The 14,597-nt window shown below is 33.8% G+C and overlaps 1 protein-coding gene across 1 annotated transcript in view; it reads right to left on the reverse strand.

Annotated features, from left to right (window-relative positions):
• The window catches only part of LOC124541191, a 132,918-nt gene extending 118,556 nt beyond the window's left edge, over positions 1-14,362 (reverse strand). Inside the window, exon 1 of the mRNA XM_047119059.1 lies at positions 14,112-14,362. The gene's annotated coding sequence lies outside the window, so the exon portion shown is untranslated. The remainder of the gene's footprint in view (positions 1-14,111) is intronic.
• Between the last annotated feature and the right edge of the window lie 235 nt (positions 14,363-14,597).

Below are 14,597 nucleotides of genomic sequence, written 5' to 3' on the forward strand. Positions count from 1 at the left end.
CGAATCCAACGTTACATATCTATGTAACGTGTAAAGTTGTGGTAAAACTTTTCTAATGCAAAAATTATCAAAATTACGATGTATAATTTGTAGTAATTGTACAGACATAAAAAAAAATATTGGACAACATCACATACATGACTCTGATCTCGACATAAGTAGCTAAAGCACTTGTGTTATGGAAGATCAAAAGTAACGACCATACCACACACACCCAGACCCAAAAAAAACATAGGAAAGTAATGAACTTTTTCTACATCGACTCGGGAATTGATCACGGGCTCTTGAAGAGGCGTACCCACGAACACCGATGAACACACGACTCGATCACGAAGGTCGATATTTATGACAACACAGACAACATTATTTGGTTTCCTTTCCTGTGTGTCTAACTGTATAAGGTCTGACTAACGTCGCGATTCTGCTAAAATACAAGTCACTTAATTTCGATGATTCAGTGCGAAAATTCAAACCCTTTACTATCATATTTCTATATTAAATACGTATTCTTTCTTGTGTAATTTAATTATTCTACGACAGGAAAAAGCCTTTACTCATCTATCTAGAATCTAGATCTTTCTAGAAAAATGTGTTTATTCTACCAAAGCAGCTGATCGAATGTGCGTTAGTGGAAAACATTGCAGGACTGGACGTAATTAACAATTAAATCAACTAACTATAAAGGGGTTATATTAACTTTTGAATTGGAACAGCTGAGTTACTTTGCAGAATCTAGATTGCAAAAGGTCATAACATAAACTTATAAAATGAATATTCAATACTGTTTATTGAATAAAGTACATTTTGACTTTGAGTTACTTTACCTGTGTTAGGATGTTATGACTCAAAGTGTGAGTCGGTGATTCAGACATTAGCGAATTTAACAACATATCTTTTTATATAATCCTGCATGTCTTTGGAGCGTGAAGATTGAATTATGTACAGTCAGTGGCGAATGTCACATGTCGAAAAAATATATTTCATTTTAAATATAAATATAGAATTTTACTTGGTAGTAGGGCTCTGTGCAAGCCCGCCTAGGTAGGTACCACCCACTCACCAGTTATTCTACCGCCAAATAACAGTACTCAGTATTGTTGTGTTCCGGTTTGAAGGGTGAGTGAGCCAGTGTAACTACAGGCACAAGGGACATATTTTTAGTTCCCAAGGTTGGTTGGTGGCACATTGACGATGTAAGGAATAGTTAATATTTCTTACAGCGTCATTGTCTATGGGTGATGGTGACCACTTACCATCAGGTGGCCCATATGCTCGTCCGCCAACCAATTCCATAAAAACAAAAATCAGGTAGTTCTGCTCGTATAATGGTGATTATTTGGATCGTCCATGTATTTGCATCTAGTTATAGATTTACTACTTCCTTTAAGAAGGTGTTGGGTACATTTTTCAGATAAAGAGTAATCTTTCGCTGTGCCAAATTTTATTCAGATCCGTTCAGCTGTTCGGACGAGATTGAAAAACAAAATCATATCCAAGCACTCGCATTTTCAAAGCAAAGTTCCCTTAGACAGTGGTATTTTCACGATGTCTACTAAGATAAGTATTATTTGGTGTTCTCATTCTAAACAGCACTACTTAATGAATACTGTTAATAGACAAGTGAGCCAGTGTAATTTTTACAGAATAACCTTAGTTAATAAGGTTAGTCACACATGGAGGTAAGAAATGATTAATATGTTTGAGAGATTGTCTGTATGCACTTGCAGAATAATTTGAAGATGTGATATATTTTTGTTGCTGACTGTATTTTTACCCGACTGCCAAAGAAGGAGGGTAATGTTTTTCGAGTGTATGTAAGTATGTATGTATGTCTTTTCCTTTGTGACCTCCTGTAGCCTAAACGGCTTGATGGATTTTGATGTATGAGGTATCGTTAGATTTGTCTTGATTACGGGAGTGTCATAGGATACATTTTATCCTAAAAGTCCCACGGGATAAAGACATAATAATATTTTTTCTAAATTTCCCTTTAAAAAAATATGTATGCGGTATCATTAGATTCATTTCAATCACGGGAGTAATTAATATAGGATACGTTTTTTCTCAAAATTCCCACGGGAACATGTTAATTCTGCGTCAACGCAAAGTTTTACTCTTTTTTTAGTGTGCAGTCGGGTATTTTGTTTTTTTAATAATTAAATATGTCATTATTATCTAAGCGATATAAATCAAGGCTTGATATATTGTGTTCATATTTCGAGATCGTGATGCGTTTATGCTTAAATTTATAAGGGTGCTAGTGGTATTTAAATATTATGGTTGGTTTAGGAGATCGGCAGTCAGAACAACAAGTATTTAACATTTGAACGTATATATCATGATTCTTTACAAGTTTTACAAATTATCTGAAAAAGACAAACATATAAGTAAAACATAACAAACATATAAATACTATTAATGTAAACAAATGAAATGTATTTTATTCAAATAAACTTCACAATAACGGTTTTTTGAATCGTCAATATATAAACAGTTATCAACTACGGGATATTTACCATGTTTTTTATTTTTATTCGTTGTAGCTCGATATTTCGACAGTATCTACGAATGTCTTGTTCGCGAGACAGTTTCGTTAATTTAAAATCTAATATATAAACACTACCAAAAAACAAATCAAAATATATTTTATTCAAGTAAACTTATATAAGCACTTTTGAAACGTCATTTAACAACTATTTTAAGTGAAGCTACCAATCGTAATTACGACTCTGGGTGAAATGAACCAGCCCTGTGACTATAGTAGGGTTAATAAACCTGAGCTTATATATTGTAGAGTAACGATATAAGACTTAAAATTGTATTAAAGTACAATCCTGATTGGTTGATCAATAAATCTAATCAAAATATACTTTATTCAAGTAGGCTTTTACAAGATTGAATAGTCATTTAACAACTATATTAAGTGAAGCTACCACCGACTCGGAAAGTCGATTGTACCGAGAAGACCGAGCAAGAAACTCAGTAGTTACTCTTTTTCAACATATAAAAATACAGTCATGTTCGTTGAATACAATTATATAAGTAATAATGATAAATAAGAAACGAACTTCAGGTGATATTTATAAGATAAGACTTTCGTGTTATAATTATTTCTATAGCCAGCGCTGACTTCGTGAGGGCAAAAATCATACAAAGCGACCCTTTTCCATTTCCTTCTTAAGTAACACTAATATTATAAATGCGAAAGTAAATCTGCCCTATTTGACGGTCAACTGCTGAACCGAATTTGATGAAATTTATAAAACAAAATTAAGTTTGGGTTGTTGAAAGAATGAATGATGAATTACAAATCCATTCGCATTTTAGGGTGTTGGTTATAGCCTATGTCCCTTCTTGGAGTTCAAGTTTCCTTCATACGAAATTTCATCAAAATCTGTTCAGCGGTTTGGTCGTGATAGAACGACAGACAGAGTAACGTTCACATTTATAATAATAATATAGATATAAACATTATAATGTTGCCCTATACTAATTAAATAATCAAAAATTGCAAAACAAACACTAAACGAAGAAGGACGTTAACGTCAGTTCCATTAAAAACTCCATCTAAATATTTCGTTGGAAAAATATTTAGACAACAAAGGAAATGGGATAAGGGCGGGGCTCACACACGATCCCTTGCCCCAGGCGGTGACCTACTTTGCATAACTTCAGCTACTTTCGGACTTAAAACCTAAATCTTGAAAGATAAAAATGATTCCATATCGTTCAAAAGCTATTCATAGCGGAAGAGATGAATAAAATCATTTTGCTTAGAACTTTGTATATCTAGGTAGGTATGTAATCACACCTACCGGCAAATAGAACTATGTGTTTGGATTTGAAGTATGAGAGGAACAATGTAACTACATTCATGTCAATTTCTTTTCTATGTAATTAATGGTGGGTATTTCTAACAGCATCGATGTCTATGGGCGGTGATGATTACTACGATGTGGCTATTTGTTTGCCCACTTAGCTATTTAATCAATCAAATCAAATCAAAATTTATTCAAGTGGGCTTTTACAAGCACTTTTGAACCGTCAATTAACAATTAAGTGAAGCTACCACCGGTTCGGAAAGTAGATTCTACCGAGAAGAACCGGTAAGAAAATCAGTAGTTACTCTTTTTCAACGTTCAAAAAATACGAAGTCATGTTAGTCAATACAATTATTTAAATTAATATATCCTGCGTGGAAGTCAACAGGTATTAATTCCATGCTTCTTTATCATCTACAAAATCTTGTATCGAGTAATACGCCTTTTTTACCAATGTATTTTTATAAACGATTTGAATTTACGAAACGGCAAAGTTAAAAATGTCTGCGGAATTTTATTATAGAAACGGATACCTTGCCCCAAGAAAGATTTATTGACTTTGTGGAGTCGGAAACTTGGCGTTATAAGCTTATCCTTACTCCTAGTGCATATACACTGATTATCACTGATTATAATAAAAAAAAACATCGTTAGGACTTGATCTATTCATTCATTAGAAATGTATTCGAATACAATCAATGGACCCAATGCTTTCGTTTATCATCATTGAAAGGCTTTCGAGACAATCGGATACAAATATTGTATGAAATTAACGAATACAGGAATCAAAGAAAATTACCTTAAAATAGTATAGTTTTTTTTTAATGGTTATAAGTTAGCGAACAGATAAATAGACCATCTATAAGAGATATTAACCAGTTTTTACACCGCCAATGCTCTTTATAATCTTTTTATAATCCCTGTATATAGAATAACAATTCAATAGAAAATAATTCTGTGTATCCCGCCACGGTTGTTCTTTCGCAAGTAAACCTGGTGGAACAGGGAAGAATACAGGCTAGTTTTCATATACACCTGATCACCAGCCCACGAGCGAAACCACGCCTACTAAAGACTACTAAAGTAACAGCCTGTAAATTTCCCAAAGCTGGGATTAGGCCTGCTCTTCCATTAAGGAGAGGGTTTGGAACATATTCCTCTACGCTGTTCTAATGCGGGTTGGTGGAACGCACATGTGGCAGAATTTCGATGAAATTAGACACGTCACGTGTTTTTATTCACCGCCAAGCGCGAGATGAATTAAAATTAAGCACAAATATATAGTGGTGCTTGCCTGGGTTTGAACTCGCAATCATCGGTTAAGATGCACGCGTTCTAACCACTGGGCAATCTCAGCTCTACAGGCGACAACTAGTAGCTTATATTTAAATTGTCATTTAACGAAATCCTTACTAATATTATAAATGCGAAAGTATCTCTGTCTGTCTGTCTGTCTGTCTGTCTGTCCCGCTTTCACGGCAAAACTACTGAACCAATTGTAATGAAATTTGGTACACAGATAGTCTAAAGCCTGAGAAAGGACATAGGCTACTTTTTAACTGGAAAAAAGGGTTATAAGGGAGGGTAATGGGGGGTCAAAGTTCGTATGAAACTTTTTTTTGGAATGGACTACAGCTTTGAAATTTGGCTTAAATATTGTTTATTGAAAATAAAGAAATATGTGCTCAGCGGTTTTTGTGTATTTTTCTTTTATAGGGGGGCAATGGGGGTGGGGGGTCAAACGTTTTTCGAAGCTTTGAAATTGATACTTTCGCGTTTATAATATAAGTATGAATTTAAAACAATGAAATATGAGCACCGCAGTTATTGGGTATTTTGCTGTTAAGGGAGGTATTGGGGGGGGGGCGGTTCAGAGCTTTGTAAAACCTTTGACCCCCGTCAAAGCTTTGAAATTTGACACAAATATTGTCCTTTTAAAGCAATGAAATATGCGTACCGCGGAAGTAACTCTGTCTGTCCGTATGTCTGTCTCTCTACCTGTCTCCTCGCTTTCACGCGAAACGCGAAACAGATAGTTTAAAGTCTTTAGAATCTGCGGCTGCGAGCCTGCGAATCGCCACGCGTGGAGGCGGGGTGTTTGTGTTTTTAATTCTCTCAAAAAAAAACCTGTAAATTTAAATTACATATTAAGTTTATTTGCTTCGACTATTTTCTTGAGTTAAATATATATTGTAAGTTAATAGTATTAAGATTTTGTTCATTGTCAACAACAATAGGTAATAAGAAAAAAACTGTAAGCTTAAATTGCATATTAAATTTATTGCTTCGACTATTTCCTTGAGTTAAATATATATTGTAAGTTATAGTATTAAGATTTTCTTTATTGTCAATAAAAATCTATACTTATAATAAATCTGTAGGAATGTCAATTCTGTACATGAAATATTTTTCCAAAATAACTATCAGAGGTTGAAAAGGGATCGATACTGATGGCAAAAATGCAATCAGTAAAATTTTTGTCTGTCTGTCTGTCTGTCCATATAACCGCTATGGAAACAAAAACTACTCGACGGATTTTAACGAAACTTGGTACAATTATTTTTCATACTCCTGAGCTGGTTATAGTATACTTTTCATCACGCTTCAGTCAATAGGAGCAGAGTAGTGAAGGGAAATGTCAGAAAATGGGAGAAGTTACTCCATATTTTAAGATTTCGTCGCGTGTACAACCTTAATGGTTAAAGCTACATAGAAATTGTGTATTACGGAAATGTTCTCCTTAAAATTATGTAAAAAATATCCCATGACAGCCTTTGTCTATCTTTTATGGTTGACTCACAATAACACGTGTCACTCCCAATAGCTTAGTAGTTCGAAGCTTTCTGATTATATTTGTCTATTCCTGCGTTTATAACACTCTCAATTATCCCAAATGAAAAAAGTTAACAGTATTAACTATTAAATAAAAAAGAAGCATAGAAATCGGTATAGAAACACCAAAGTTATACGTGAAATACGCTACTAATAAAACTATCGCACGTGAATACTAAATCTATACTACTATATAAATATCTAGAGTCTGTCTGGCACTTATTTTTGTCGTAATTCGTCATAAGTATTGTTTTTATGATTGACTGACATAATTTTTACCATTTTAGACATTTTTGTCCGTCTGTATGTTCTGCTATAACTCGAGAACAGATGCACCGTACATCTTTATAAAAATTGGTATAAAGGAAAAACATGTGCTTGCGCAAATGATGTGTGGATGTGTATGTATGTGTATCATCGATAAACTCAGAAACTATTTGATCGATCATTAAGATTAAATGAATAAAGAGATTATGCTATCCCAATTGATGTAACTCGCCACTAGGTAGCGCTGCGATATAAATATATCAACACCGTTCAAGTGATTGTCACGAAAATGAGTACTTTTTTCACGGAGAAAGTGATTATTTCATCCGTATTATTAAAAATAACCAACAGATGACCCTTACGAGTATCACGATGCATTTCTATGCCGTTCAACCGATAAGTATAAAATATGAAATAAAAAATGAAATCATCATTGAATCAAATAATTTATATAAATAGAAACCACGATGCCATTGAAGAAATAAAAGATCGGAACATCAATAATATATGAGCAGCGTCATCCAAAAGAGCTACGGAAACAACATACCAACAAGAAATACGTTAAGAAACAAATAGAATCCGAATTTCTACTTCGAGAGTTGCCAAAACCGTTAGTCAACGTAATGATCAAGTTCCAGATCTTCGAACAAGCATCTTCATCAAGAGATACTGAAAAACCTGACGAGCGAGCCCAACAACTAGATGATCAACGATTAAAATAAACTAAGTCAAGAACTAGAACCAATCTCAATAAATCCCGATGTGATCATCGGTTCAATGAATATAGTATGCCCATATTATCACGCTATGATGTTTAAAATAAACTGCTGGTATAGCGCTACTCCACTGGCAAAATGTATTTACCACAACTGGTTGAACCAACAGAACCTCTTCTTATCTACGTTACGGGAACTACTGAGGAGTCTGAATATTTCCTTAAGAATATTAGAAATTACAATTCTTCCTTTGAAATGACATCATTTGGAGCAACAAATATTGTACAATTCAATAATTTCGCGTCTACGCTTAAAGTGTATCATATGATTGGTTCACTTCTTCCACTGTCTTAATAAAATCTCCAGTTTCTGGACATTTATTCCATGGACAACGTAGAAAAAGATTGATCTTCGATGCATATTCAGTACCACAACTAATCGAGAAATCATCGCTAAATTTAGGATTAGGTATGCTTTATGAAAATAAATGTTTAGTTAAAGATTTTAAAACTGCTCTGGAAGGTGAAACAACAAATGATTCAAAGTCATTATTAATGCAGATAGAACGCCATTGAATGCAGAGCATGAAAGGCGTTTTAATGCTGCCGTAGCTCCTGAAGTCACAGCTGTAGTTGTCGGTACAGAATTTACAAAACGAGGTGTTGTTATCATTAAGCGACACAAAAACAATCAAGGTGTCGCTGAAACACATCAATCGTATGACAATTATTACGATTATTCAATTATAGATGGATATCATCTCGGACTGTATCATAATATTCTCACGACAGGCTCTGTGACATGGAAGAGTTAGTTGTATGGATTTTTTTGCATATCGTATAATGATTAGAGATAATCAATCTAACCATATTCTGAAGTGTCGTCAACTGTTTTAACAATTCATTGTTGACATGTACGCTATGGTCGAGAACGAACGATTAAACTACATTCGATACAACCTATCAAAACTCTGAGCCAAAGAGTACATTTATTTACGAGATACAATATCGAATGATATAGTATCTTCTGATATTGGACAAAGATCTTCGTACAGTGGAAGTCCAAGACATTACACGAATATACTTAGGATGCTTTGATGTACGTTCGCAAGTATTGACAAGGTTGTAAATGTAATAACATCGATATTCGATAGAACCGGATAAAAGAAGACGTGTTGGTTTGATGCAAACTTTTACAGACTATAGTAATTTAATTAAAATTTTTATCGTACCTATATAACATCGTATAAGTTTATGGGTGTTATGACCAATCTGCAACCTATCCTATCGAGAACATCATTGAAGAAGATGAAATAGATGACGAATATTAAATATATTTTTTTTATAAGAATTTGATTAGATCTCGAATGTTTCTTGATTTGTTGCTTTATTATTTGTACATTGTTGATGATTAGTAATTAATTACAAAATGAAAAATTAAATATTTTTTTCTGCGACTAATGCCCAGCGAAGCGGGCGGGTATAGCTAGTATTTCTATAAGTATTTATTTTAACTTAGCCTGCCAATATATATGGATATGTTTGTATTATTAGTTACAATAGTAAAACAGATTTTATATGGTATTATTTTCGCCCAAGTGTTAGGGGATCATATGACTTAGATATGAAAAGGCATATGTACTATCTTCAAGCTTGCTTAGCCTCATTTTATCAAATTCGGTTCAAAAGGATAGCCGTCACAGACAGGCAGAGTACTTTCGCATTTGATTTGTATTTATCGAGCGGTATATTTCATCAAAAGCGATTCAGTAATTGGCACTCACCAAAAGAGGCCATTCGGCTTGTAATTTCAGTTATGCTTACAAGACGAATTGTATTACAAGCTTTTCGGAGACAAGGGATAATCCTGAGTCCTGTAATCCGAGTCCATATAAATTATCCATATTCACTAGTGTAATGTGTGAACTCTTTGACCTGATCTGACCTGACTAGAATATGCAGGTAGACCTTTATAGTTCTATCATTTAAGATATCACCATTTCCACTTGTCACTTGTACGATAAACACAGAGACGCTTAATTTGTTTTAGATGCGACTAGCGACCCGCCCCGGCATCACGGGTGCAATACTGATACTAAATATACTACAGAATTTGTTTATTTACGAAATCAAATTACAAACTTCTAAAATTATCAGTGTTGCTTTACTATATCGTCCATGTATTATATACAAAAACCTGCCTCTCAAATCACTCTATCTATTAAAAAAAAATCGCATCAAAATCCGTTGTGTAATTTTAAATATTTAAGCATACAAAGGGACATAGGGACAGAGAAAGCTACTTCGTTTTATACTATGTAGTGAAGCATAACTGGGTCTATAAAGACCGAAAGACCCAGTGGAAAAAAACTCATGGAACGTAACCTTTGATCACGTGTTTAAATACGATCAAACGCTATGAAAATTTGAATGCTTTACTATTTATATCGAGCTTAGCGATGAAGGAAAACATCGTTGGAACACATGATACGTCTTTGTAGAAGAGTTCTGAGGCAATAATATCAGAAAAGACGACCTCCGTGGTCGAGTAGTGTGTACACCGGTATTCATGGGACTCCGAGGTCCCGGGTTCGATTCCAGAGTCGATGTAAAAAAGTTCATTAGTTCTCTATGTCGTCTTGGGTCTGGGTGTTTGTGGTGGCGTTACTTCTAATTTTCCATAACACAAGAGCTTTAGCTACATACATTGGAATCAGAGTAATGTATGTGACGTTGTCCAAAAAAAGACGAACTCAGTATAAATTTTCAAATAAAGATGGCGAGCATTTTTCAGAGATTGTTCTAGAATGGCAAAAGTAAATCTCAATTCTAGTTCATATTTCTGTACGTTAGCAATTTGTATTAATTTAAAGAGAATCTTCAGCTTTTCGTTCCGTGTCAGAACACTATTTTAAAGGTTTAAACGAGAGAATAAAATAGAGTAATTATTATTTTTACTTCCAACTAAACAACGCATACGATTTTGTTTCTTAATCTTCAGCGATAAAGTTCAAAATACAACGAGTTCGTTCACTCAAAGTCAAGAAGATACCTTCTTAAGACATTTCTCCAAAGCCGAGGTATCCAACGTAAAAACTAATTTAGCAACTTTGACGAACACGTAGCAAAAATTTTTCGAAATGTCATTGCTATAACAATATCGTTGGAGGAATTAGGAGCTTATTATTATTAGGATAAGGGCGAAATTAGCGTGCTCCGATTGCTTTGGTCAAGGAAATACTACATTCCTTGGTTTACGATACGAACAAGGGTTCTTATAAAAAGTTTTTGGTATCAAATCGGTTTGAGCTAAGCTTAGATATAAAGGAATTCGTCCTCTGTTTAAAACTTCGAAAATTCCACGGCTTTGGCTGGATTATAAGATTTGCTATTATTTGTATCGAAAATAAAACATATAAAATATCATCTATTAACAGATTGGTCCGATTTTAGGCTTCCAAATTTGAATTTCATATTTCATGAACGTATTTTTTTTAAATAATATAATAAATAAGACCAAGGTAGCTTATTATTCGTTCAAAGCATACCATAGACACGGGCAATACAACTAAAATTTTACATCCCACAGGTATATTACCCTTGCTTACCATTAACAAACAAAGCAATATAAAGTATTGATATTTGAGTAAAATAATCGTATCGTAGTAAAGAATTGTATTATATATAAATCTCAGTATCATGACATGGGTAATTATAATTCTCATGTAAATAAACAGATCACAACAATGTATATGTTCAAGGCTGTAGCTGTATTTCCTTGGGTTATGACGTCATTTACTATCAAAATTGAACAAAGCCAAAAATTTCGAAAAAACTTTTTTTTGTCAATAAAAGAAGTATAATGCTATGAATCATAATGTTGCCATATAAATCAAATGTTTTAATATTATTAGTGATCCATGGCGGCCTTTCTTACTAACAATTCGTTATCTGGGACAAGGCTGAATTTCCAGCTAAGAGCTGCATTATTGTAATATCTGCTTGCATTTGTATATAATTTGATTAGCGATCATAATTTGTTCCAACCACGTACGATACTAATTTTGTTTTTATTATAAAAATAAATGTTTATTTTTGAACGAAATATTTTTTTCTGTTAAACGTTAATTGTCACATACATTATCTGTGTATTTTTTAAGTCACGTTCTTGTTATATATTTTTTATTATAATGAATATAGTTATTTTGAAAGCTGTTTATTTATTGTCTGGCCACATGAATAGTGTTTTTTTTTTAACGGCCTTTTTCTTTATTCTTAGTTGCTTGGTATATTCGTATTTTCTGTAATATGAATGAATGAAATATCAATTTCATTGATTTTGAAACGTTACGTCACTAGTTAATCAGGAGTGAAGTTTGTTATTCGTATTTATAATGGCAGCTAGTGTTCCGAGAAAACGTCATAAATAAATCAGCATGTGTCAAATAAAAATGTGCCACATGCACATGTGTATACCGCTAATCCGCATCGCAGCAGCGTGGTGAAATAAGCTCTAAATTTTCTAATCTAAAACTATTAAAGCTGGCATTCAGAAACATGTTAATTTTTTTTTCACATCTGACATAAACAACGACAAAAAAGGTGTATACGCTAATAAAGTAACAAAAAGACAATTAATACTTTAAAAGTTAAATAGTTATCAAATTTTACGCTACGATTAAAAGTTTCGCAATAAAAATATTTCCAATAATCAATTTTCAATCGAATATTGATTCGGCTTTGCGGAAGTGCGATTAATATTCAAGTCTCGAGTAAAGGGATTCCATATTTAAATGTTATTGCAATAACAGATTAAAAATATCTTATATGTTCACGTAAGCGGCCAGCTATGTGACAAAAATTACAACATTTTGTTACATTTTTATCTGTTCAATTATTTACATCAGTATAAAATGAAAGACAATTCTAAAAGTCGGCTACTTAAGATTTTTTACTCGCATTATTTAATATTCAAATTGAATGCCAAAACTTTTACTCGAAGCGCCGGTAACAAACGCTTGTATTGTTAAAAAAGGAATAAAATTATTTGCCATAACGGATGAATCAGCATTTAAGAGACAACCCGAATTATTTATGGACGGCATCAGATATCACATGTAAGGAACATGAAGTTCGACATTCCATACCGGTCGGGTAATAGCACCTCAGCCAATGTCGGAAAGTAGTAAAAAATGATGAACCCGACTCGTCTGCGGGGCAACGCGACAAATTTAAGATGATAGCAAAACTGAGGCAAACGTTTGCCCGCGTTCACACAATTTCACGTGTCCGTGTTATAACTATAGGCTCACACAAGTCACAGTAACTCTTAGTAAGTAGGTATAAGCGATGAGGCCGTTCACAAGGCGCGGTTGTGAATGCAATTATTTGAAGCTAGATGTTCTTACTTATCCGCCATGATAGATGGCGCGTCCATAAATAAACTTTCTTTTTAAATCTCAAAATTAACGTAATAATGTTTAAATCAGAACGCAGTGCTATCTTCGAGTGATGTAACATTTATCTAATGTTAATTGTAATAAAATGTAATCAACATACAAGTATGAATGAAAGATAAATTATGCTGACCTTGTTTATCCAGAGAAGCCACTTACGAAACATTGTTTATTGTTTACTTAAATATTATATAGAAAAAAAAATGTAATCTTATAAATTATAGCAAATAAAATAAGCACACACAACAATATTTATGATACAAATAAGTAATATGAATAAATTGAATAATTATAACACTTAAAAACTAGTAACGGATAAAATAAATTATTCAATATTTTAGACCTTGTTATGCTTAGCTCGGTTAAAGAATAATTTAAACATGAAATACGCCGCATTAAGGAGGTCATTTACCGTATGTGACAAGACAAATCAGTAACGATATCTTATCCACAATTACACGATACTATTTTATTTATAACATAGAGTAAAATAGTCAAGTAGTAATTTTAGAATTATTAACCTTAATAATTTATATGTTGGTGACATAAGGCCAAACTGCATTATACATCATTACGCACCTATATTACATGTTTAGCACCTGGCATTCTATTTATAGCAATGGGGAAAGCGATTCGATATTAACACCGACTAACATAAGAGATAAATGATAAATAAATTCAGTTTACCTCGATCAAGCGGAGACACTTATCACCAAGTTTATATCTACAGAATTTAGATTACGCTAAATAACTTTCGCACGCCTATTTGCTATTCAATGACGATTACAAAGAACTCGTTAAACTAACAATTCCGATAGCACACCGTTAAAACACCCAAAGCATTCGAAACGTCAAAGTATTTGAATTAAGAACGCGATGGCCGCTAGCCGCCACTAAAATTATTGATTTAGCAGCGTTACAAAACAACAAAAGATATAAAACGGGCCGGCTGCACACCCCCGCGCGGACCGAATCGATCAGAATGATAATTGTCGCGCACAAAGACTGGTGACTACTCACCTAGACAGACGGAATGCACACACCTAAAACAACAACACACACAAATTATGTCAACAACGTTCGGTATCACGGTACACGTCACTCTCGTCACTATTTGGGCACTGTATCGATTGTTTTTATTATTATAAATAGTTAATTAGTGCGAATTAAGAGCGATTTATGTCGCGGAGACGCGAGCGATTCGACGACCGCTAGCAAGATGGCTCCGCGTATGCCGCGCGGCGACCGGCCCCCCGCGCGTCGCGTACGTGCAATGAAAGATAGGTGGCCGGTACACGAGCCCACGAGGGAACGCCGATCCGTCCGGGGATAACAGATCTCGCACACAGCTCTATAACTCGCCTCGAAACCCTTCATGGAATATAAAGTTATACTGTTTCTATTTATTACTAGCACATATCTATATTATACTTAGTTAAAAAATACAAGCTCTATTCATAATTCCTGTATCGAAATAATATAAATATACAAAACAAAACAAAATAC

The sequence above is a fragment of the Vanessa cardui genome, chromosome 27 (genome assembly GCF_905220365.1).
Source record: "Vanessa cardui chromosome 27, ilVanCard2.1, whole genome shotgun sequence".
NCBI classification, from domain to species: domain Eukaryota; kingdom Metazoa; phylum Arthropoda; class Insecta; order Lepidoptera; family Nymphalidae; genus Vanessa; species Vanessa cardui.